This window comes from Polistes fuscatus, unplaced genomic scaffold (genome assembly GCF_010416935.1).
Source record: "Polistes fuscatus isolate 324 unplaced genomic scaffold, CU_Pfus_HIC Scaffold20, whole genome shotgun sequence".
Lineage (NCBI taxonomy): Eukaryota > Metazoa > Arthropoda > Insecta > Hymenoptera > Vespidae > Polistes > Polistes fuscatus.
This window is the reverse complement of record NW_025113097.1, coordinates 622,906-646,087: the sequence shown is the minus strand read 5'-3', so window position 1 is coordinate 646,087 and position 23,182 is coordinate 622,906. Positions and strand designations below refer to the sequence as shown.

General features: G+C 31.4%; 1 long non-coding RNA gene across 2 annotated transcripts; it reads right to left on the bottom strand.

The window, feature by feature from the left end:
- Positions 1–3,149: 3,149 nt before the first annotated feature.
- LOC122517407 lies at positions 3,150–7,802 on the bottom strand. 2 transcript variants are annotated; one of them, XR_006303840.1, is made up of 3 exons: positions 7,009–7,801; positions 6,713–6,807; positions 3,150–3,397 (listed from the first exon to the last, which is right to left on the bottom strand). It is a non-coding gene; the product is annotated as an uncharacterized LOC122517407 (long non-coding RNA). The 2 variants fall into 2 exon arrangements; XR_006303841.1 differs by lacking the exon at positions 3,150–3,397 and adding an exon at positions 5,608–6,232 and having other exon boundaries at positions 7,009–7,802.
- Between the last annotated feature and the right edge of the window lie 15,380 nt (positions 7,803–23,182).

Here is a 23,182-nt window from a genome sequence, read left to right as displayed (position 1 = left end):
TCATTTAAATATTACATTTGTATTGTATTTTTTATTTACTCCGTTGTTGATTTAGATTTTAATTTTCTATTAACTTCGAACACATACCATTTTGTTCATTTATTTATTGTTCAATTATATCATCGTATATTTATATAAATAAGTACATCGAAGAATCCCATCGAGTTTTGTTAAGTAATAATAGTAATCTTTCGATAGTAGTGATATATAAATAGTAGTAGTAGTAATAGTAGTAGTAATAGTAGTAGTATTACAATAGTAATAGTGCGAACAAAATTTCTTTCATCGATCTTTATCATTTGTGTTTCTTATCATTCCTCTCTCATAAAATTGGTGCTGCTTTATAATTGGTGCTGATGTACGGTGTATGTGTGGAACAGAATATAAACAACAAATACAAGGAAGAACAAAATTGAAATACATAGATAACGTACACACGTATATTTGCGATTTAATATAATAAATAAATAAATACCACGATGTTAATTATATATATATATTAGGATAATTATTTATTGAAGTGATCACTCGCTGTGAGAGATTAGATAGGGCTATTATTTGTATATATATATATACAAATAAATAAATAAATAATTATATATATATAAATAATATATGATAGCTGGTAACGCGTCTGTCGTTTTATTCGTTGTATAGTAAGAAGTAAAAAAGAAAAAAAGAAAAAAGAAAGAAAACCGAAAATGAGAAGGAGACTCTATATATATATAATAAATATAGAATTATTTATATTTAAAACGTAGAGAAATACGTTATCGTATTCCTAAGTAAATAATATGTGGAATTTTTGTCGGACGACGAATATCGTATCGGTATCATCACTCGTTCTCGCGTAATATCGTCGTGTCGAATATCGAATTGATAATTTCATACATAATTTATATTTCTTGAAAACAAAAAACAAAAAAAAAAGAACACGCTACTTATATCTGCCAGTTTTCTTCTTCTTCTTCTTCTTCTTTTAATACGTTCGGCAAAATGATTAATAAATTCGCGTGCATTTACATACATACAACGTATGCATACATTTATACATCGATTTTCTAGGATTTTCTTATATTAATATGTGCACGTTACGTTTTTTATATAAACATTTATTTTTTTTCTTCTCATACTATGAAAAATAACGCACGATGTGCTCGTGTAATAATAATTATAATATTATTAAATATATCCAAATTTTTGATTTACTTTTTTATTCGGATTTTTGAAGCCGAACTTTTTATTATTCGAGTCTGGTTATTCGATCAATCTTGTTAAGAAAATGATGCTTCGAATTGAGTCACGTTAATTCGCAATTTCAATTAAAAGCAATTAATGTTATTGATAATCTTGGAATATAAATTAATATATACATGATGTTTCTTAAAATTCGTATTACAAATTCTTAAGATTTATTTTCAAAAATGAAATATTGAAATCTTTCGCTTTTGCTTGATCAGAAAACTTGAATGATATGAATTTAAATTAGAAAAATCAAATGTTTTTTCCAGCGTGAAAGAATTTTTGAACGAATTTAATGTCACGTGAATTCGGGTATTTCATCGTATGAAACGTATTTGTAATATCGAATTTCGAAACATTTTGTATAATATTCGTATGAAATTTAGCTGCTTTCCAAATGAATTGAACCGATCGTTTTTTTCTTAAGACCCTTCACAGTGACCCTCCACATTCATTTTGATAGTCGTTTTCTCGTTTTTAAATATCCAATATTATCGATACAATTTGTATGATTTATTGTATTGTATACCTTAACCAATTGAAATTGTAATATTTATTGCAAAATTAGTAATTGTAAAAGTACATCGAGTTAGATCTACCCAACGAGGAATTTAAATGAATCCAAAATTACGATCGGTTCATTTAATTAAAAAGAGACTGTGTGTTCACGCACTTCAATCAAAAGAAAGAAAGAAAGAAAAAAAAAAATGAAAGATAATAAAAAAAGATAATTTGTTAGATCGCGTTTAGAACAATATTCTCGATGCGAACTAGCGAAAAATGTGAACGAGAAATTAATCGTATAAAAATATTCTGTGAATATTATAGCGAAACGTTTGTATATGCATACTTTACATGTCATTACAATTAAATATTAATTGTATTATAATATCGGCGAAATCGGTGGTTGGTATTATTTTATGTTATATTAAATAAAAAAAGATTAATAGACTGTGGTAACATTTAACAAGAAACAGTCTCACGTCTCGCATCTTTGTCCAATTAATACCTAAATACTTATTACATAATCACTCGCGCAAATTATTCTGCGTTGACAAGAAATAACAGAAGAAAATAAACATTTTCTAAAAATCATTTTTCAAACATAATTTTCCTCGCATCCAGTTGTACAATTTTTATGCTCAATCCCATCTCTGGGAATAAAGATGAATATTGTTCTTATACTTCTGAGCTCATGTTTTCAGTATTTTTCTACCCATCGAGTATTATGGTATTGATTTGCGTTATTTAATTAATCGAATTGAAATATTATTTTTATCGTATGCACTATGACTCCCTTTATTTTTTCTGCATAACAACGTCAACGTATTCTACGAGTAAAATTAAAAGGTAAAATGTTATATAAACGTAAGATAAAATAATAATGATTTGTTAAAAAAAGTTATATAATAAAAATATCTCAGATAAAAACTTATATCAGCATTTCTATATTTCTTAGAAATAAATCTAATTAATAATAATATGTATCAACTATAATACATCGAACATAAAATCCATTCCATTTTTATATCGTATTTTTTTTACAAGCAAAATGTTACTTTTTGTTTATAAGGAAGTAATGTTACGCGGAAAAAATAAAATGGGGACACCTTGTATACTTTGTACGAAAATTTTCACTAATTTATTTATTTGATATAAATATCTATCATTTAATAAATTCTTTGTTCGAGAATAACGTTTTACGTAATATTTCAATTCAATGAAAGATCCTCGAGTCGTTAATAATTATTTCAAATTCGAGTAAACATTAATCATTAATTTGTAATTTGAATTTTGTCATTTGTTAATTGAACTTTTTAAACAGTTAATTATTACAAGTAACGTTAAGAGATATTTTTTTATTATCACAGAGAAAAAAGAAAGAAATACAATTGAATCCGAGAATATCGTGAAAAGTAAAAAGATTTATTAATAAATGTTGAAAATAAAGATAAACATTGTTTCGAGGGGTTTTTCAAGAGAAATTAGAGACAAAGTTTTGAAGGGAATTGAAAAGATAGAAAATTATAGATGTGTAAGTTAGATGTGCATGTGTATAGAAAGTATAATTATAAAATGTTTTATCATTTGAAAATGGGAAACTCTTCTCTCGAAATTTATCCTTCGGCGATGGAGGTACATCAAAAGAACAGAGCTAAAAACAGAAAAGAAAGAGATAAAGATGGAGTAAATAGAGAGAGAGGGAAAGAGAGAGAGAAGAATAAAGTTTGTCAAACTAATTTGCCATTAAAATGGAAGAGGAAGAGAATAAACCAAGAGAGAATATCTTATTAAATCTCAGGGTTCTATAGAAATAAACCATAACTTTATCGGTCTCACGTTAATTACACTCGTAGTGTAACCCCTTTTAAATGAATGAAATATTACATACATACATTACGGCATTGTATATACATATATATATATATAGATAAGTACACAGTTGATAAAAGCATTTCTAAATGAATTTCGTTTTGACCCATTTTCAAACGAAAAATCTATCGTTAATCGTCTTCTTCTCTTTCTATTTCGTTATGTGTTTTACCTCAAGCCCATTATCACCACTTACGGTGTCCAAAGTAAATACTTATTTTCCACTTTTTCGTGAGTGTAACATGAAGTACCGAGAAGTATGAAAATGATCAAGTTATATCACTTTCTCAAATAAATATTCGCAAGAATATTACAGGAATAAAAGTGTCACGAATAATAAAAAAGGATTGAATAGTTAGATCGAATGATTTTACGCGTGATTAAAGATAAATATTAGATAAAATCAATAAATTATGATCGAGTAATCAAAGATTTTATCATAGAAAACAATAAAAAAATGATTGCTAGAACGAAAGTAATAATTATTGTTAGATTAATTGATAAATATAATTGGATAGGATAAATCAACATTACGTAGGCGTGAAAATTGTATGTTTAGCTGAACGAGTAGAGGAAAAGAAAAGAACGTAGTCCGAGTAGCGAAAGATTTAAGAAGGGAAGACCACTATAAGCTGGTAGTTATAGGGAAGCCCTTTGAAAGGGCATTTCACGACGATTACACATTGGTGGACTTGCTGGATCAATCTGTACGGACGATTGCGTTTCTAAACTGCACATTACACAGCTCATATAATCTTCTTCTTTTTCTTTTTTTACATGTCTTTATTATTTTGTTTATTTACATTCTTTTTACACTTTTACACTTGTTCAAGTGGTCTATTTAACGTAGAATTTTTCTGCACATACGCAAGAATTAATTTTATCCTTTTTTTTATTATCCAATAAATGCAACGTTGTTAGACTTTTTTATTCGTTTCTGTTTTCTTCATTCGATACGTGCAACAATGTTTCTATATATATATATATTTTTTTTTTTTTGATTATTTAGAGAAAAATGGCAATTTATATTCGAGTTAATACGCAGTATGAGATAAGTAAATAGCACTGTTTTTCTCGTTTTAGCGCACTTATCGGTACGCAGCATGAATCAATGAAATCCCACTTGGGGAACGAAGGTAAAAGCAATTAAGGCATAACGTTTGAGAGGAAACCTCGTAGAATCGAGAGATTCGATCTCCTCGAGATTAATGAGTTGTGACATTCATCATCTACTTAATCGTAATATTTTATTCAAGAAATTTGATCACGGTAAATACAGGAATATATCGAACATATTAGGAAAAATGAAAGACAGTAAGAAAAGTTTTTTCTTGGGTATCTTGCGGATATAAGTTAGCATAGGAATAATATAAACCAAAAGATATTAAATTAAAACGCAAAGGTGGTTCGTAATGTGTCAGGAATCACAGGATGCGTATTCAGAGCACGCGCAGAAGATAGGAAGAACACGCCCAGCATCTATACTCGTAGCTCGGTCAGTCAGGTATGCAAACGTTTCAACGATATCCTAGAGAAATACATTTCCATACGAACGAATAAACGAATGTCAGATGAAAAAAAAAAAGGAAACGAAAAGGAAAAAGAAAAGGAAACAAAATATGAGAAAGAATTTTCAGTCCACACACACACACGCACATACACACACAGCTTGAACGTTTTCTTTTTTTATTTTTACCATGAGAAAAGTTAATTTAGCTTTTCCGAGGGTGCACCGTTGCTTCCTACTTAATTACCCCCAAAGGATTTCGATTAATCGAATATGGGGGTATTTCTATGTGAAATCAATAGAACAATTGGGTCGAACCCGAAGGATTTCATCGACCCTGACATACTTTCAAAAACGATCAAACGAAAAAACTTCTCTCTATAACTTGGATAAAAGTCCTTTAGTAGACAAAGTCAGATCTTGTTTCTCGTAACTCCGAGCTTTTATCATGTTTATGCATTACTTTTTTTATTTTCAAATTTTTCTTCTCACAAAAGATTCAAATTTCATCTTATTAAACGAATATTCGATACTTTTTATATATACACACAGAATAGTATTTATATTTTGTAGAGAATTTATATCAGAAATAACATTTAATTAAGAGCTTTCATAAGTTCTACAATTTTTCAATTGTCTTTGGTTTTAAAATATCGTTCCATAATAGAAAGGGAGGTCACCTACCTCATGGTAAATGCGATATTTAATGCATATTATTAAATATTTCAGAATAAATGCAGAGAGAGAGAGAGAGGGAGGTACGATATTTCGTAGAATAAACGTGAAATATATTATACGTCGTCATTGTAATCCTTCGGGTTCCTCCCCCAACACCACAATTATATTCTTAATTGTCGAAGGAATAATTGGATATGTTATAGGACATGATAACACGTGAGAATTCTGTTATTAATTCATTCTGTCAAGTATGTGGGTTAAGTGGGCACTCGGTTGCTAGAGATGAATGTACCATCCCTCGTTAATACAGAGAATGCATGCGTTATAGCCTTTTGACCGATTAATTATGAGCCTCGCATTACTATGTTATCAAATCAAATTCTACTCCTAAATTTCTACTCGTCAAAACGGTCCCAAGTATCCATTGTCAATCTAACAGATAAGAGAACGTATATTTGTATATCTTTGATTAGATAAAAGTTTCCATTTTTATTTTCTTCTTATTTTTAATCGTATTCGTTTGCAATATAAAACGTGTTGAATGAGAGATTTACAAGATAAAGTAAAACATATACTCGTGGTTGTTACTTCATCATTTTATCAATGTATTTAGGAACAAATTTTTTTCAAATCAACGATTAGAAAGGTGAGATATATTATGAGATAAGAATTTATATATAATAATAATAATTATAAAAATAATATTAATATAAAAATAATATTATATATAGAAATTTTTGTTAACAAAAAGAAATAGATGAGATAGTGCTTACTTGTTTTAAAACTCTGTGTACATTTTTTAATTGAATATTTGTTATATGACTGCTACTTATTGGATTAGTATGTTTGAACACTTTTAAAATCGATACATATTTTAAAGAAAATGATTTTGATATTTTAATTATTACTCACGTAAATCGAGAAGTATCTGCGTCGTAATTAAATCTTTTTCTCGTAATCGATAAAATAATCAATTTCATCGAGGTAAAGCGTGTTATTTCGAGTTTCTAGAAGGAAGAGAGAGTGGCTTTCTCATAATTTATTTAAAAGTAAGCTCGTATATATATGTATAAAAAAGGGAAAAGGTTAAAATAAAATAGATAGCTTCGTATATGTTATATCTGCATGCATATATATTCATATATATATATAAGGATATTTTCAAAGAAGATTATGAAAGCTCGAACGATAATTTATGCGCCACTTACCGTCCCGTAAGTTTCTCGGGGATATTAGTTTTAATTATTTCTAGTGGAATGAATAAGAATTTTCTTTTCTTCTTATTTTTTTTTCTTTTTTATCTTTAACTTAACTTTTTCCTACATTTTTTAAAATTCTTTCTTGCTTCATAGACGAGTTACATCGCACATGTAGAAAGTTTGAGATAGTGGTATTACGTGTTTAGCAAGCTGCTGGATAATACTAGGTAGTACTTGATTGCAATGGAAATGGGATAAGATATATAACAGCAATTGCTTTTAGTCAGCACGTGTTTGTTTGCGTTTTGTCTATCAGATTGTCTACTACCTGGCCATACATATATTACCTGTTCTCTGCTATCATAGAAACTATTGTCTATCTTGTTGCTAGTTGCCTGTTGACTGTCTTCCATGGTATAGTTGCCTGCCTGCCTGCCTGCCTTGCCTATTTCTAACTAGCTTCACTCTCTCTCTATTCTTGTCGAGGACCGTTTGTTAATTCATGTGAAACTCATCGCGACTCTTATTCGCTTCGTTCAGTAAATTACTAAGCGAATTATTAACGCTTATGATAAAAGAGACTTGCGAGCTCGTTCGATTAGTGCTTAGTCGACCTTATCTAAATTCTCTCTCTTCTTTCTCTCTTTATCTTTTTATCTTTCTCTTTTTTCCCCTAACCCACACTCTCCACGCTTGGTAATCATCGGTCTCGCGGTTGAGATGTCTAAGCTTTACACCCTATTTCTCGATCCTTCTCCACCCCCTTTCCACCCCTTTCATCCCTCTCCAACCCTCTCCACCCCCTCTCTCTTTCTCTCTCTCTACGTAGACGCTATTTTCTCCTTTTTGCGATTCTTTAAGTTAACGAGATTTTACATAGGTATAAGCTTGACGCCTCTTTGAGCCTTTTATGTGTTTTTTCTTTTTTTTTTTTTTTCTTTTCTTTCACGTTATATACACGAAAAGAACTTTCCTCCCATGGAAATGTTGTAAAATTGACGTAGCTTAGCACTACTTGGATATTATCATGGATACTGCATACAGGTGGTGGCGGAATCGTATACACTGACGGGATAACTTTTCTTTTGCCATAGAAGAATTTGTTTCGATTCTTAAACCTTTTTCCTTCGTTTCTTTTCTTCTCCTTTATAGTCGTAGGTTCTTTTTGTAGAAGAAGCATCGATCGATTTTCGAAGCTTTATTAAAGATATCGGTTAAATTTAGAAATACTTTGAGATCATGATATTAATTATTAATTACGAAGGAGAAAAATAAATAATGAAAAAAGGGCAAAATATATTTACGGGAAATTCGTAGAGAAACTCGTCAAGCGTAAGTTAGTTCACTATTAATTTCAAAGTTTTCTTTCGATATGGTCGTCCTCGTAATTAACACACATTCAACGTAACTTACACGTAGGGTAATTTAATAGATCCTATGTTTTGCTTTTCAGAAAATATCTATATTATGTGTATGTAGATATATCTCGAGAAAACTTTTACGTATATATATATATATTATACTATACTATACTATACTATACTATTTCGTTAGACGAACTTTGAACTTTTTCGTTGAAACTGAAACTGCAACTATGATGATCCCAATATGCGCATAAGATTAATATTTTATTCGTTAAGGAAAGTATGAACATTTATTAAAATAAGATAAAGTTATTTTTTCTACGTATTTGATTTATGTAATTGTTATAGATTTTTTCGTAATGACGATTTGAAATTTGAAAATCATAAAACTTATCGTCAGTTCAGGTCACGAATCTTCTTCATTTATTTCTACTCAACGTAATGTTTTACTTTACGTAACTTCAATCATATTCCAACTCGAGCGCGTACTTTTTTTTAAATTTCATCGTTGAATTCTTCTGAAACTTTTTGTTTGACGTCATGTTCTTATTGTTAGTGCAAATACAGTAAGGAAGAAACAAACGAAAAAAAAGAAATAAAAAGAAGAAGAAGAAGGAAGAAAAATTAATAGGAATGATTCCACTTTGCGAAAAAGAATTCTTTAAGAATCATTTCGTTTGCAATATCTTAATATGAAATAACTTTTAAGAGAGATACGAGATAAAGATAAAAAGAAAAACAGTTCATTCTCTGATAAAATGCTTTTTCCTTCGTGAAATCTGCTGTCCGAATGCGTGTCTCAGTTTAATCAACCCGCAGTAGAAATATATTTTTCTCGTTTGACGATCGGTCGATAGAAGATTTGGAGAAAGAAGAAGAGAGAGAAAAAAGAAGAAGAAGAAAAAAGAAAACCACCCACGCAAGACCGAAGTAAAACTTTTAAATTTTTCTTTTTATCTTGTTAACTGTATACAATTATTAAATTAATCATTATTCGAATTTTTTCTCTTCTTTATATTATATTTTTAATACTATTTCGTTTCAAAATAAAATGAAGAAAACGATAAGTACTAGCGGAGAAAAAAAGGGTAGGGAAAATAACGAGGTTCTTGACTCGTATTACTACAATACTACAATATTACTACTACTACTACTACTACTACTGCACTGGAATTCAATCTGATAATAATATACAGCTACACGGTGAACCTGTTGTAAACGAAAAACGCTCGAACATAAATACGTATACTTTTTTTTCCTTTCTTGTTAAAGAAAGAAAAAAAAACCTGAGTCAAATATCGTTGATACGAATCTATCTTAAATTGACGAACCCACCGTCAATTTTTAGCGGTGATCGTAATCAAAGAGTGACGAAGGTTTAGGTGTGTGTATAAGTAAGTAAGTGCAACGTTTGGTGAGTAGGTAGGTAGGTAGGTGAGTGACCTAAGTTCGAAATTTGTCTGACATGAAATTGGAAAGGGTGGCTGATGGGAGGAAAGAGGAGAAAGGTTGATGGAAAAAAGAACAAGACGAACGGCTGAAAAAAAGTTAGAGGGAAGAAGAAGGGGATTGGTTAAGTGGAAACTAGAAGATATACATAGGTCAGAGAAAGAGAGAGAGTGGTAGTGGTGGTAGTGATGGTGGTTGCGAAGGTGTTAGAAGGGCTAGGAGTAGAAACAAGGCACAAGGGTGTTAACTGTCCTTTGAGTCTCGTCGACGGAACATTTCATCCATGCGATGTCTCACTCGGTTCATGGGATTCGATGCTTTGTAAAAAGCCATTTTCACACCTATCCTGTCGCCCAAAATGGCGGACGCGCATCGGATTTCTAAAGGCTGTGTAAGCTTCGTGTAACGATATACCTGATTACCCATAGTGATCACTGAACCGAGTTTGTCCCGGTGCATGCTTCGATAAATCGTTAAGAACGCATATCGTTCGACCAATAGCTTCTCTATGTTCGTTACAAACACATACAGACACACAAATGTTGCTATAAATATGTATATGCACAAACAGGACGATCCTGTCCACTCTTCCATGGGTCCGGAAAATCGGCGTGTATTATTAGCCCCTTCGGATGTGTTGTCCATCGGAATTTTGTTTTTATTGATAAGGCTATGGGTTAGGTATCGTGCTTGACCCCTTATTACCTGTTTTCCAAGTCCCTGGTCGTTCACACGCGATGCAAACCTAGCGTAATGATATCGATTACACCAATAAAGTACGATTTAACCCTTGGATAATTCGTTGATAATATTGGCCAATGGAAATTCAAAGTAGGTGACCTTACATATGTATAATATATATAATATCGTTTATTAATTGTTTCTTCTTCTCATTTTTTTTTAAGTTATACTTATTATAATAATTATAATTTTTTATGTTACATAAATATTATATATTGTCTCTATATATATATAAATAATTATAATTTTCTAAATTTCATTATTTGTTATATTTTCTTGTATACGTCAAAGAAGTATAACTTCTTACGTGAGTACATAAGTATGCATACCTGTATTTTTTGTTTATTGCTTTTTCCTCTTGCTTCGCTAGACTAACCTGTTTGACTTATATATAATATCGTTATTGTTATCCAATCTTATTATATAATCCTAAAATTAAGTAGATATTATCTAAACAATTTCCAGTTTCCAATTTATATATATATACATTATGTTATGAAATTTCTATCAAACGGTTATTCTCATAACTACCTGTTGCATAGCCAATAGATTGATATTAGCCAACAAAGTTCGTCTCCTCAAGATAATAGATATGTTTATCAACTCGATTAGTAATTATTTGTTTGGTCCATTGTTCCATTGTCACGAAAATTTCGTCGTAATTAAACACCACGATCGGATGAAAATTTTGTATTTTGTATGAGGGAATATGTATGAATATGTAGGTCAAAGTTGAAAGTAACCAAAGTTTTATACTTCTAGATAAATATTAATACGTTTACATCTTTCTTCAATTCTTTATCACAGTTGTCAACTAGGATATAACCATTATTCTCCCTTTCCTCTCTTATCTTTCTTTCTTGATATTACTGAAATTGTAGAAAATATACAAATAGATAAGGGTTCCTGGCACCTAACAAACTATAAAGTATTGTCTCTTTTGTTATAACTGCTATGATGTATATGTTTTTCCAAAGAAAGACAATTGCGTTGGCAAAAGAGTAAGAATAACGTCATTCACAATTTCCAGAATAAAGTTTACGTCATATATTAAAACAAATACGATCATTCATACCCCTTATTCGAAGAAAATTATCAAGAAATTTCATCATCTCGATTACAACGATTTTCATTTATACCTGTCCATTTATTTAGTTTACATGAAAACACATAGACTTTATCTTAATATTACATTTTCATTTATCCAATGTCATGAGTTAGTATAGACGGAGAAATTTATTCATGACTATGTATAATAATTAGGAAACTGTAATAAGATATTAAACCATAGCGTCTTAATGATGCTAATGGAATATTAGTAAAGTAATGAACAAACGGATGGATCGATTTCAATGTGTATAGAAATTAGAAAGTAATAAGTATTTATTAATAAATAATACAAATTCTTATTGTTATATTATATTAAATTAATAGTATAATATATTTGATCTCTCAATTTGTATTATTCGCGAAATGAAATTTGAAAGTAATCGAATGTTTTTATTCGAATGGAAATAAAAATAGGTTCGTTTTCTTCCTTTATTTTCATTTCTATTATTTTCCGATGAACACACGATCAATTCAAAAAACTTTTCTGTATCTTTTTCAGTTTACATTTTCATCTGCATATGCACCACAATATTCACCTGAACATGTGCACCTGAATGTTAGCACAATGGTAGAAAGAGAGAGAGAGAGAGAGAAAGATCGTACGACGTCCGAAAATGAGATGAGACTTTTAAAATGTTCGCTTTCACAAATTGTCGAATATATTTTAGAAAAAAAGAACACGAGAAAGAAATATTCGTAGATAGATAACATAAACGTTCAACGACAGTTTGAGCGTGCACGCGCATAAAATGCAATATGCTATCTCGATTTGATGATGGGAGAGAAACGAGAATTCTCCAATCTGTTTTCACTTTATTTTTCTATTTATTTGTTATATAAAAATAAGTTAGGAAAATAGGTCCGTTGAAATAGTTAATAAACTCGTATTGTACATTTAATGCGCAATTTCTAATAGTTGAAATGCAGGATTGCATTTGTACAGGATTATTAATCCTTTCAACACTGTATACCATTTATTTATTGAAAAATATTAGTAATTTATTAAACTATATGTCATAGGAAAGTTGGACGAGTTAAAAAATCTTTTAAAATATTTACAATTCGTTATCCTAAAACAGTTACGTTTGAATACGTAATCAAACAACGTTCGAAAAGATTTTTTAACTCGTCCAACTTTCCTACGACACTCAGTTTAATAATTTTATTTTCTGGACACGATAATAACTAATTAACTAAATTAATTATTTAATTATATATATATAATATACTATATTTTATATTTTTTTTATATTTTTATTTTATATTTTCTTTTTATATTTTTTATTTTATATTATATTTATTATATATTTAATTATAATTATATAAATAATAGAAAATTTCGAGGGGGGAAGCATTACCTATAATCAACCTAATACATAATAAATATTGATTAATTAATATTTTCATATTAATAAACTCGCACACAGGGAAATACTTTTCGAGTTGAATAAGTATATCTTCTATTCAGTTTATTCGAGCATTATAATCCTACAGTGAGATCTCTAGTTTAGAATTATTTATAAAACATTTACAATATTGCAATTCATTAACGATATTCATAGACCATGCACGTAATACGTATTTAATAATATTTTGAAATAATTCAATTTGCGTTCGTTTATAGATAACATATCAAAGGGTTTTTCTTTTTTTTCTTATTTTTTTTTCATTTAAGGAAAAGTTAGGTAGTAACGTCTATATACTCGAGATGCATGGTTAGATCGTGTAATAACCGGAGGAGGAAGCAAAGCTTCTGCATTATTTATCATTGCCTTGGTAGCGTCGAGGTCTCTTTGGGGAGTTGCTACCGCCATAGGTCGTTTCTCTTTCCTTTTGTCTGCTCGGTAAAATTTCAAGACATCCTTTCATAGGATTCCAGGCCAACGAATTGGCCTATGAAATCAAATTAAAAGACAAAATCTTAACGGAAAGGGACGGGGGAGAAAAAGGAGACAAATTTTAATTACACTTACATCGTCCTTTTCAAAAGTTTGTCTCCTTCCTTCTTTTTTCTTTTTTCGAGTTATATTTCTTTCTATTTCTTCTATAAGTACTTATACATTTATATACTTATCTAGTAGGAAAAGAAAAGAGCAAAATGACACTAGTTCTTCCCCTAACTTAAATTCAATCGAACGAACTAGTGAATTTGTTTCGTTCGTTCGTTCGTTGGTTCCTTGCTGGTGACAGAATAGAAAGATAGAGAAAGGAAAGACGATAGTTGGCAAATAGTAACGGAGGGCAAAAGTTTTCTTTGATAGGCTTATATACACGGGGAATAGAATGAACGAGACAAGAGGATTTCTATCGATGGGACAAAATAGAAAGGAAAAGGTTGTCTTTCTCTCGTTAGGTCGATCGAACAAAAAGCTACACACACACGCACACACACACTCGAATATATGCATATGCATCGCTTTTAGTTTTTGTTAAATCATCGAATCGAGTCACAAATTTTTTACGAACGATCGGAGTAAAGTTTTTTCTTAAAAAAATTTATTGTTTACTATAATAATCGTATGATCGTAATTGATTTATTTGACTTGTTTGTTAATATTTGTGAAAAAATGATTAAATATAAGAATTCAATGAAAAATACTCGTTTCGTATTCGTTGGATCGTCGAATAAATTGAAAACAAGTGATAAAAACGATTGGCAACGAACGAGGTATCGGAGTAAGAAAGAAGAAGAGTGCGGATTTGTTGGTGACGCAAAGGGAAAAAGAAGAAAATTAGTTTACAACGGCCAGATTAGGATTTGAACGCGATACTGAATAACGAAACCACTCTGTGACCCAGTTTATCGCGCTTCGGGTATTTCGTAGCGCGAACCAACTTTCCCCTAGTGGATTTGACCGATTTGCGGTGATGTACCACTTCATCCGGAAATCGTCATACGTCGGAATATATTCGATAATGTAGTCATCATTGGCAGGTTTAGGAATACGATATTATTGTTACAATAAATTAAGATACGTGAGTCAGCTTAATTCTTCTACATCTGAGCTTTTTTTTTAGGTAGGAATCTATCAACGATTCGAGACGATTCGTTGCTAACTATTGCAAGTTCAAATATTATAAAAAGAAAATGAAGGAGACATCCAATTGAGATAAAACTTATATGCTACTTTGTAGATAATTGTATAAAGAAGATATTACTACGTAATATTCATTAATTCATTAGAATTTTAAGTATACGTCTATGTAAATATGTCGACGAAGTAAATTTAAATCAGAACTGCATCGAGAAAGATGCAAATGTATTTTTACGTCTCTCTGTGTGTGTTTTCTTTTTTTCTTTTTTTTTCTTTTCTATTTATTTATAATACAAATCCTAAATTGAAAGAAGAAATATAAAATAATAATGTACCTAATACGATAAAAATATTTGATGAGAAAAATTGGAAGGAAGAAAATAAAGAATATAAATTCCGATCGTAAAAAGACTTAACGCGTACGACCTAATTCGTCTTGATAGATAAAAATCGATTGGAAGCATTGACATTGCGATATAATCTCGTCAGTAAAATTATACGATCTATGGGAATGCGAGCGAGTACTCGATATATATGAAAGCACGAATCGCGAACTACGATTAATAATTTGATACAAAATTCGAGAGTTTGTCACGGTGAATACGTAAATGAAGTAATCGACAATTTGCAATGAAAGGTGTGACATATTTTTTAGGAAAAATTATACGATTTTCGCGCAATTTGCGTTTGTTTAATTTCGAAGAAAAATATTTGCGCGTATCTGACTGAAAAAAAAAAAAACGAAGAGTAAAATGTTAAATAAGTCAAACGTATACATTAATACGAATGAAATTGACTGTGGGACTCGAAACGAGTCGCGATAATAGTGGGTAGCAAGCTAGCTAAAATTGAATTCAATCTAAAATTAACAAAACGTATCATGATCGATCGGGTAGAGTGAGTCAGTCAGTCAGTCAGTCAGTCGTGTGGAACGATTCAAATGAAATAGAAAATATGCATTGGAGTTAAAAGCTTGGTAAAGCTTTTCTTACGAGTTTAAAAGTGTTCATTATAGAATTTGAGAATCGGCAAAAGAGTCATTGGATAAATATTTCGAAACGATTAGAAATTTCGATAAGGGTAGTAGGACGATAGTGTTAGTAATAGAACTTAGTTATGGTTGAGAATTATTATTTGGAGAAGGAAGGGTGGACAAATAGAAACGACAAGTACTTGGTAATAACTCGTTTGATATTCTTGACTTGTAACACGATTGGGAATAGAGCACGGAAGTCGTGGTCATTTGGTAGCAATGTTAGAATATGACTATATATATATATATATATGTACAAATATATAGAACGAGTCAGTTGGTAAGTTGGTCGAGAACAACTTGTTGAGTTTCAACTCTAAGGACCGAAGTAAGTACTTATGTATAACGGAGGTAAGTAATATAACGTACAGGTATATACGTTATTACGTATGTACATATATAGACGTTCAAGATGAAATGAAATATCATGACGCGTTAAAACTTTCAAGTAAGTTGATTAACATTTAGAAAGAGGAGATAACAATTTTCATTTTCTTTTATTCATTATTATTTTATATATATATATATATAATTCATATATTGTATAATTTATATAGAATTAATTATTATTTTTGTTATATATATATAATTTTACAGTATACGTAAAGAGAGAGAGAGAGAGAGGAGGGGGGTACACCTATCAATCTTTCTACAAGAAGATCCTTTGTCGTGGGATCTTCAGAAAGCAAAAACAGGGCTCGATATAAAGAGCGTTTGCTTGTTTAGCTAAAATTGTAAAAGGCTATCTGTCTGTGTGTGTGTTTGTGTGTACGGTTAAAAAGATAGATACGTTGAAAGCTTCATTGAGTTTTCCATCGTCCGTACGATTACCTATACGCATAACCAATTACTCTCTTTTTCTTTACTTGTCTTCTTGGATACTCGAAGCGTGAACGGAAGTAGCCATCGACGTGCACCGGAAGCTCACCGGCGAAAGCTCGTGCTACTGGATTAAAAAAGGAAGACCTTTTCTCGTTCCTTTTTCTCTTGAACCTCCTCCTCCTCCTCCTCCTCCTGCTGTTGCTGCCCCTCCTCTCGGTCCTCTTTCTTCACGGCCCAGATCGACCGTGGTAAAGCGTACACAACCGAGGGGTCGGCAATGCCGCGGAAAGAAAAAATGCTGCTCGCCTGGACAAGCGCGTTTGTGTGTGAGCAAAAAAAAAAGAGAGAGAGAGAGAGAACAGATAAAGAAGGGCAACTGAAGAAGATGAGTAAAGAAGAGAAGAGAAGAGGAAGGGAGAAGCAATGATGTGTACGTGTGTATATACGTGTGAGGTATATCGGAAGAAGAGGGCCGATGATAAAGGGATAGTAGTCAAAGGTGGAACCGAGCGAGAGGGAATCGAAAGAGGGCTGCGCGATATCGGTGGTGGCAACTCGGTGGTGGCAACTCGGTGGTGGCAACTCGGTGGTGGCAGCGGTGCTGCCGGTCAGGTTAGGCTAGACGAGTTCTTGGAGAGGGGCGCCATTATATTTGCGCAGGGTCGTCCAATAGGGCGCAGTATCGTCGCGACCCCCGTCGCGTCAATGTTCGCTACGTTTCGTCGAGAAAATCTCCTCGTTCCAAGTGATACCAAACTTCTCTCGTATTCTTTCTCTTTTCATACGCACACAAACACACCAACACAGACACAGACACATTTCCCTACATATCGATATTCACGATAATCTTCTCTCCGTAGCGTTAGAATTTCTAATTCTAACTAAACTTCCTTTTCTTTTTATTCTCTCCTTTTCTTCTTCTTCTTCTTCTTCTATTTCTTCTATTTCTCTTCCACTTTTTTCCTTAATTTTTTACCTTCTTTCTAATCCTTTCGTTGCGTGCGAAAGAAATCAAGAATTTATTTCTCTCTCTCTCTCTCTCTTTCTACTCCTTCTTTTTTCTTTCTTTTTTTCTTGTTTTAATAAACAATACGCTACTACGAGACCCGCAGGAGAGAGTGGAAACCCGCAAATGGAATCGAGCATAAGTGTGCTGCGTTAGAAAAGTGAGTAGAATTAAAGAAAGTGTGTTATTGGTGTTATATTGAAAGGATCTATGTTATATTGTTTTTTTTATCCCCCTTCGTTCCCTCCCCCTTCTTCTTCTTCTTGGATGTGTACACCATTACTATATCACCTCCATAAACAACCAAAAGCAATACCACTTAGGTTTGTTTAAGTGCTCGTGCCCCTTTTCATTTCTATCTCTCCTCATTTAACTTCGTCAGGAAGAAGCGCGCGATTTTTGCGCGATCTTTGGAAGACGCTGGAAACCCTTCCCCCGCGTCCCCTCCCACCACCACCACTCGAGAAAATTTCATTTCCTTCGAGCAATCGAAAGTGGAATGGTTGAACATCGAAGGAGGGTGAGAGGGAGAGAAAGAGAGAGAGAGAGAGAGAGGAGCAGCAAACGATCGATTTCGATGGAGATCATAAGTTAATAATATATTTTTTCTAATTATTTTGTTTAATCTCTAAATAAGGAGATTAATTTTGTTCGAAATAAATTAGATCCCTTATGTACTTTGAACTTAACTCTAAGACGTAACGATTATCGATTTTTCGTTCAGCCGAAGTTGAAAAATCTGATTTAACCAAAGTTTCAAAGTTCTCGCGTGACAAGATATCGAAAGAAAAGGTGGTGGCACTTTGTCGAGTTTTTCTAACTAGAAAAATAAGGAAAAATCAAATAGAAGAAAGAAGGAGAAAAGGAAAAATGGAAAGTAATGGGTACGATCCGGGTGGTAAAGCAAGTAAGTAAGTAAGTAAGTAAGTAAGTAAGTTGCATAAACAGTTAGAAGCTCGGTCCGTAAATGCAAGCCAGCAAGCAGCGAGCCCCGAGAGTACCGCCGGATGGTTTTGAAAACTGTGTGAAGCTTTCGAGTTTCTTCGAGTGCACTTTATCGCGATTTAACTCGAACCTGAAAGAGGGGATGTATTTTATGGGGGAAGGGTTTTTCCTTCGGACGCGAATAAGATGGGGGAAACGAGCGAATAATATTGCTTCTCGTGTGGCAGCACAATTCTTATTGGATTATAAGAAGGCAGATATTTGATATGCCAAAAAGAACAATTTTCTTAAGAACAGGTGCGTATCGAGTATTATAATCAATTGAAAAATGCACAAAACAACATTTTTATTTCGTTCCAAATTATATAAATAAATAAATCATCATCTCTCTCTTTTTGGAACCTTTTTTTTTTATGTCGAGAGTATCGTTACGCGAAAGATTAGATATTTTATTACGATATCTTTCTATATTTTATCATCTCGAGTGATACAGTTAATATTAAAGGCAAATATTTTTCTTTTTTTTGATACCAAAGATATAATTTTTTGACGAGTATGAAAATGAGTAATCCATAATACGAGTAGAAGAAGAGACGAGTAGATTTATATCTGCGGATAATATCTTTTATAAAGAGAAAATATTTCCAAAGGATTTGGAATAAAAGTGGCAAAGGATTTTCTTGATTAAAGCCAAAGGAAGAGAATTTGACAAAGGTTATCTAAGTAAAGATGCTTAGAAAGACAAGATTAGCTGAAACATAGAATAAGAGAGAGAGAGAGAGTTCGATTTTTAAATTAGCTTGCGATAACGTGGGCGTTACTTTAGATTTAGGAATCACTTTAGATTTCTCTCGAGTTCTAAGAATTTTCCAAGAAGACTGTTGTTGTAAGTACATAAAAGTAATACATATATATATACCCATTACACATTCGCGCATGTATAAAATAATCTTTTAGCATACAATGGAAATAAAATAAATCTCTTACCTAGTCTCGAAAATATTTTCTCCATTTTTTTACTCTTTCATAAGTTTTTATATATTTCTTTCCAAATCGTCAACGTAGAAAAGACAAAAAAATAAAGATATAAGAAGAGAAAAATAGCGAATACAACGCGAAACCACGAAATACACACGTGCACACACACACACACACACATACATATAAAAGAGATTTCGCGTTTTCTTTCGTACAGTTACACACGTTTATACGGTAACTTAAATTTATCACGACAAATTTTCTCGAATTTCTTTTCGTTGAATCCACCGACGAATTTATAACACCCATAAAACAAATTCTTTGAGCTTATATTTTTCTTTGATATTTTTATTTCTTATCAAAATCGATTACCTATCTTTTATTATTTCCCTTTTTTATTGTTCTTACGATTTCTTTTTGTTACTTTCGATAAATTTAAACGATACTTTACGTAATCCATTCGCGATTGATAATACCGCGATCGACGTTATTTTCCAAAGTTAAATTTACATGGATTTTTGATTGTAATGATAAGAAAATACAAGTTAAAGTGAAAGAGAGAAAAAGGGAGAAACGTAGAAGTAAATATCTGTTGCCTGTTGAAAGGTTTCGATAGTAGAGACATCGAAGAGCTTGTTTTTAATGAAAGGAAAAAAATATCAAGGGAAAGAGAGAGACAGAGACTAGTTGAATTTTTAAAAGCGTTTTACGGACGTTGACAAAGGATACGTTTACCTGAAAGTAGAATGAAACTTTTCAATTAGAAGTGAATCTTTTTCTCTCTCTCTCTCTCTCTTTCTCTTTCTCTTTATCCTTATCATCTCTCCCTTTATTTCTTCCTTCCTTTCTTTCTTTCTTTCTTTCATTCTTTCTTCTCTCATCTTATTTTATTTTTTTTATCCGATTTTATTTGATATTTTGCTTGTGTCATGTTACTGTCGTATCAAAGCTATTCGAAAGTATTTTTGGGAGATTCGTGATACGAGATACGATAGAATATATAAAATATAACCGTACAAAAAAGATTCACTTCGAATAAGATTCGTTTTACATTTTCACTCCGTTCTTGTCACATTATTTTTCACGTAACATTATTATACATTTCTACGATTCTCTCTCGTGTATTTACCTTTTTCGTTCGATCACAAGTTACAAGTAGTGCTTTTTGGTCAAGCGTCTGATTACATCGCAAACTATTGTTGTTTAATAATATCCTGTAACGGTATCTCTTTTACAATTAAACGTATATTTATTTGCAAATACGAATAAACGAGAAAACAAAACGTACTTCATTGATTTTTACCACGTGTTTTCTAATATATAATAATTTATTAAATATATTGTCAAGAAAATTCTGATTTATATTTTAGCGTGTAAAAAGTATTGCATTCGTATATTTGTCTGTTGAAGTGTGTGCGTGTGTGTGCCTTTGGAAAAGACAATTTTTCTATACATATAGAGAAACTTCATATTTACCGTATATCTTCTTTCCTTTTCTCTCTTTGTGCATTGCACGCCAATATATGAGTTGCGAATACGAGTTTTTGCATATGTGGAAACTTTATGATCCCGAAAAATCCGGAAAGCAGCAGCAGCAGCCTGATCGTCTGTTCTCGTCTCTACGTAATTCTGTTCTTTTTTTTTTCTTTTCTTTTTTTTTTTTATTATTCTTTTTAATACTTAACGAATTCTCTCTCTCTTTGAGCCTGCAATTTCGCACGTAATTTAAGCGTGTTTCGTTCGTAGCTACGTGATGCATTACATGCATGCAACTTCGAGAGAAGGAAAATTCGATATATATTCTCTTTCGCGTGACGTCTAATGTCGGATTAATTTGATCTAGTAGAAAAACTAATTATCGGTTGTATTACCTTCCTATCGAACATCGTTTTTCCTATCTTTTTTTACTTTCTTTTTTCTTTTCCTTTTATGATTAACGCTAAAATGAATTTTTTTGTTGGGGTAAAGGGTGCAGCACACTTTTTATAAGTTTTTTGTTCTCTCTCTCTCTCTCTCTCTCTCTTCGATTAGAGTGTTGGAAAGAAAAGAAAATAAAAAGAAGAAAGATAAGACAAAATGATTATTAACACTTCCGAATCGTTGTAGTAGGAGAAAGAGATAAAAGATTAATAAATTAGCTTACCTTCGTTAATAATAATATGCAATTTGTGCTTTACTCGTGGAACAAGGGATAAAGCTCTCACCCGAGAAAATATACATAAGTACCTTGTTGTATTCATCTCTCGTTTGAAGTTACACCTACACAAGATGGAATATTTATTGTGACTTGCACCGAGGAGACCCTTCTTTCTCTCTCGGATTTGTCACGGAAATAGGACGAGTACTATGAATACGTGGAAAATTAATTCGTAGATTATTTTTCCCCCCCCCCCATTCTCTTTCCCATTTCTCTTTTATTTTCTTTTTCTTTTTTATAAGAGATGTATGTATATATATATATATTTTGCACACGAGAGAATTAAAAATATTAAATTAAAAGAAAACGTAATAAGAGAAGTAATGCAATGTTTAAAGATATTCTTTTTTTGTATGAAATTTATCGTGAACAAATTTTTTGTTTCCTTATCTTTCTCTTTCTCTTTCTTTCTTAGAAACGAAGGAACCTACAAAACTCTTCTTAGTTTCTCAACGACGCAATTTGCAACTACTTGTTGCTTTGAGAGAAAAAAAAAATAAAAACTAAGTCTCCTCATCGGTTTCTACGTCTCCCTGGTATACATCAATCCTTACTTCGGTTATGGTCGTTCAACGAACCGAGAAATTAGTTGTACTTTGAGTTTCAACGAGTAATTCACGCGCTTACGTATAAGTTTCTATATAAGTATGGAAGTAAGTATCTATGTTTTTCCTTTTGTCGATGAAAGGACGAACGAATTTAACGATAAATTAATTACATTGTAATTTATTTCTGAACAACGGAAACATCTTGCTAGAATATATATTTTGGCAGTATTTTCTCAATATTTCTCTCTCTCTCTCTCTCTCTACGTATCCACCCATCTATCTATTTTATTTCTTTCAACTGAGAATAATTTATACAGAAAGTTTCGAATGTTATTTTATTACGATAAGATATATCGTATCTTTGTATCTATTCATTATCATTATAATTGTTTATTTTTTCCGTACACTACTATAATATATGGAACGTTTATTTTGAAAGTGGTGGTGTAAGTTCATTTTTGAAGAAAATTAGATATCACGTAATTCATGCTTAATTTAATATCAATTTTGTATGTATAACTAGTCCGTGTTTTTAATTTATTTACAAATTTCCATGTTTTATGCAATTTCAAATTGATCGAAAATGGAATTGCATCACTTTCAAAATAAACGATCCAATTATATATTTTATATACACACACACATATACACATACACATATATAAAATACGTTTTATCTTATCCGCCAACTTTGATGCATTTCTCTTGTTCCGGAAATAAAAACGTGATTCTTACGACTTTTCTCGATTCGATAGATCGATATTTCGTTTTGAACCTTCGAACGAGATGATGTAGATATTTCTTGTCTATTTTATTCGTTCGACAGTTCAACTACGAATTTTCAGAATAAAAATTAAATTTCATATAAAATATTCATAAGGAAAATTGTAAAAAAAAAAAAAAAGCAAACGATAGCAGAAATAAATAAATACATAAAATAAAGAGAGCGATTCTA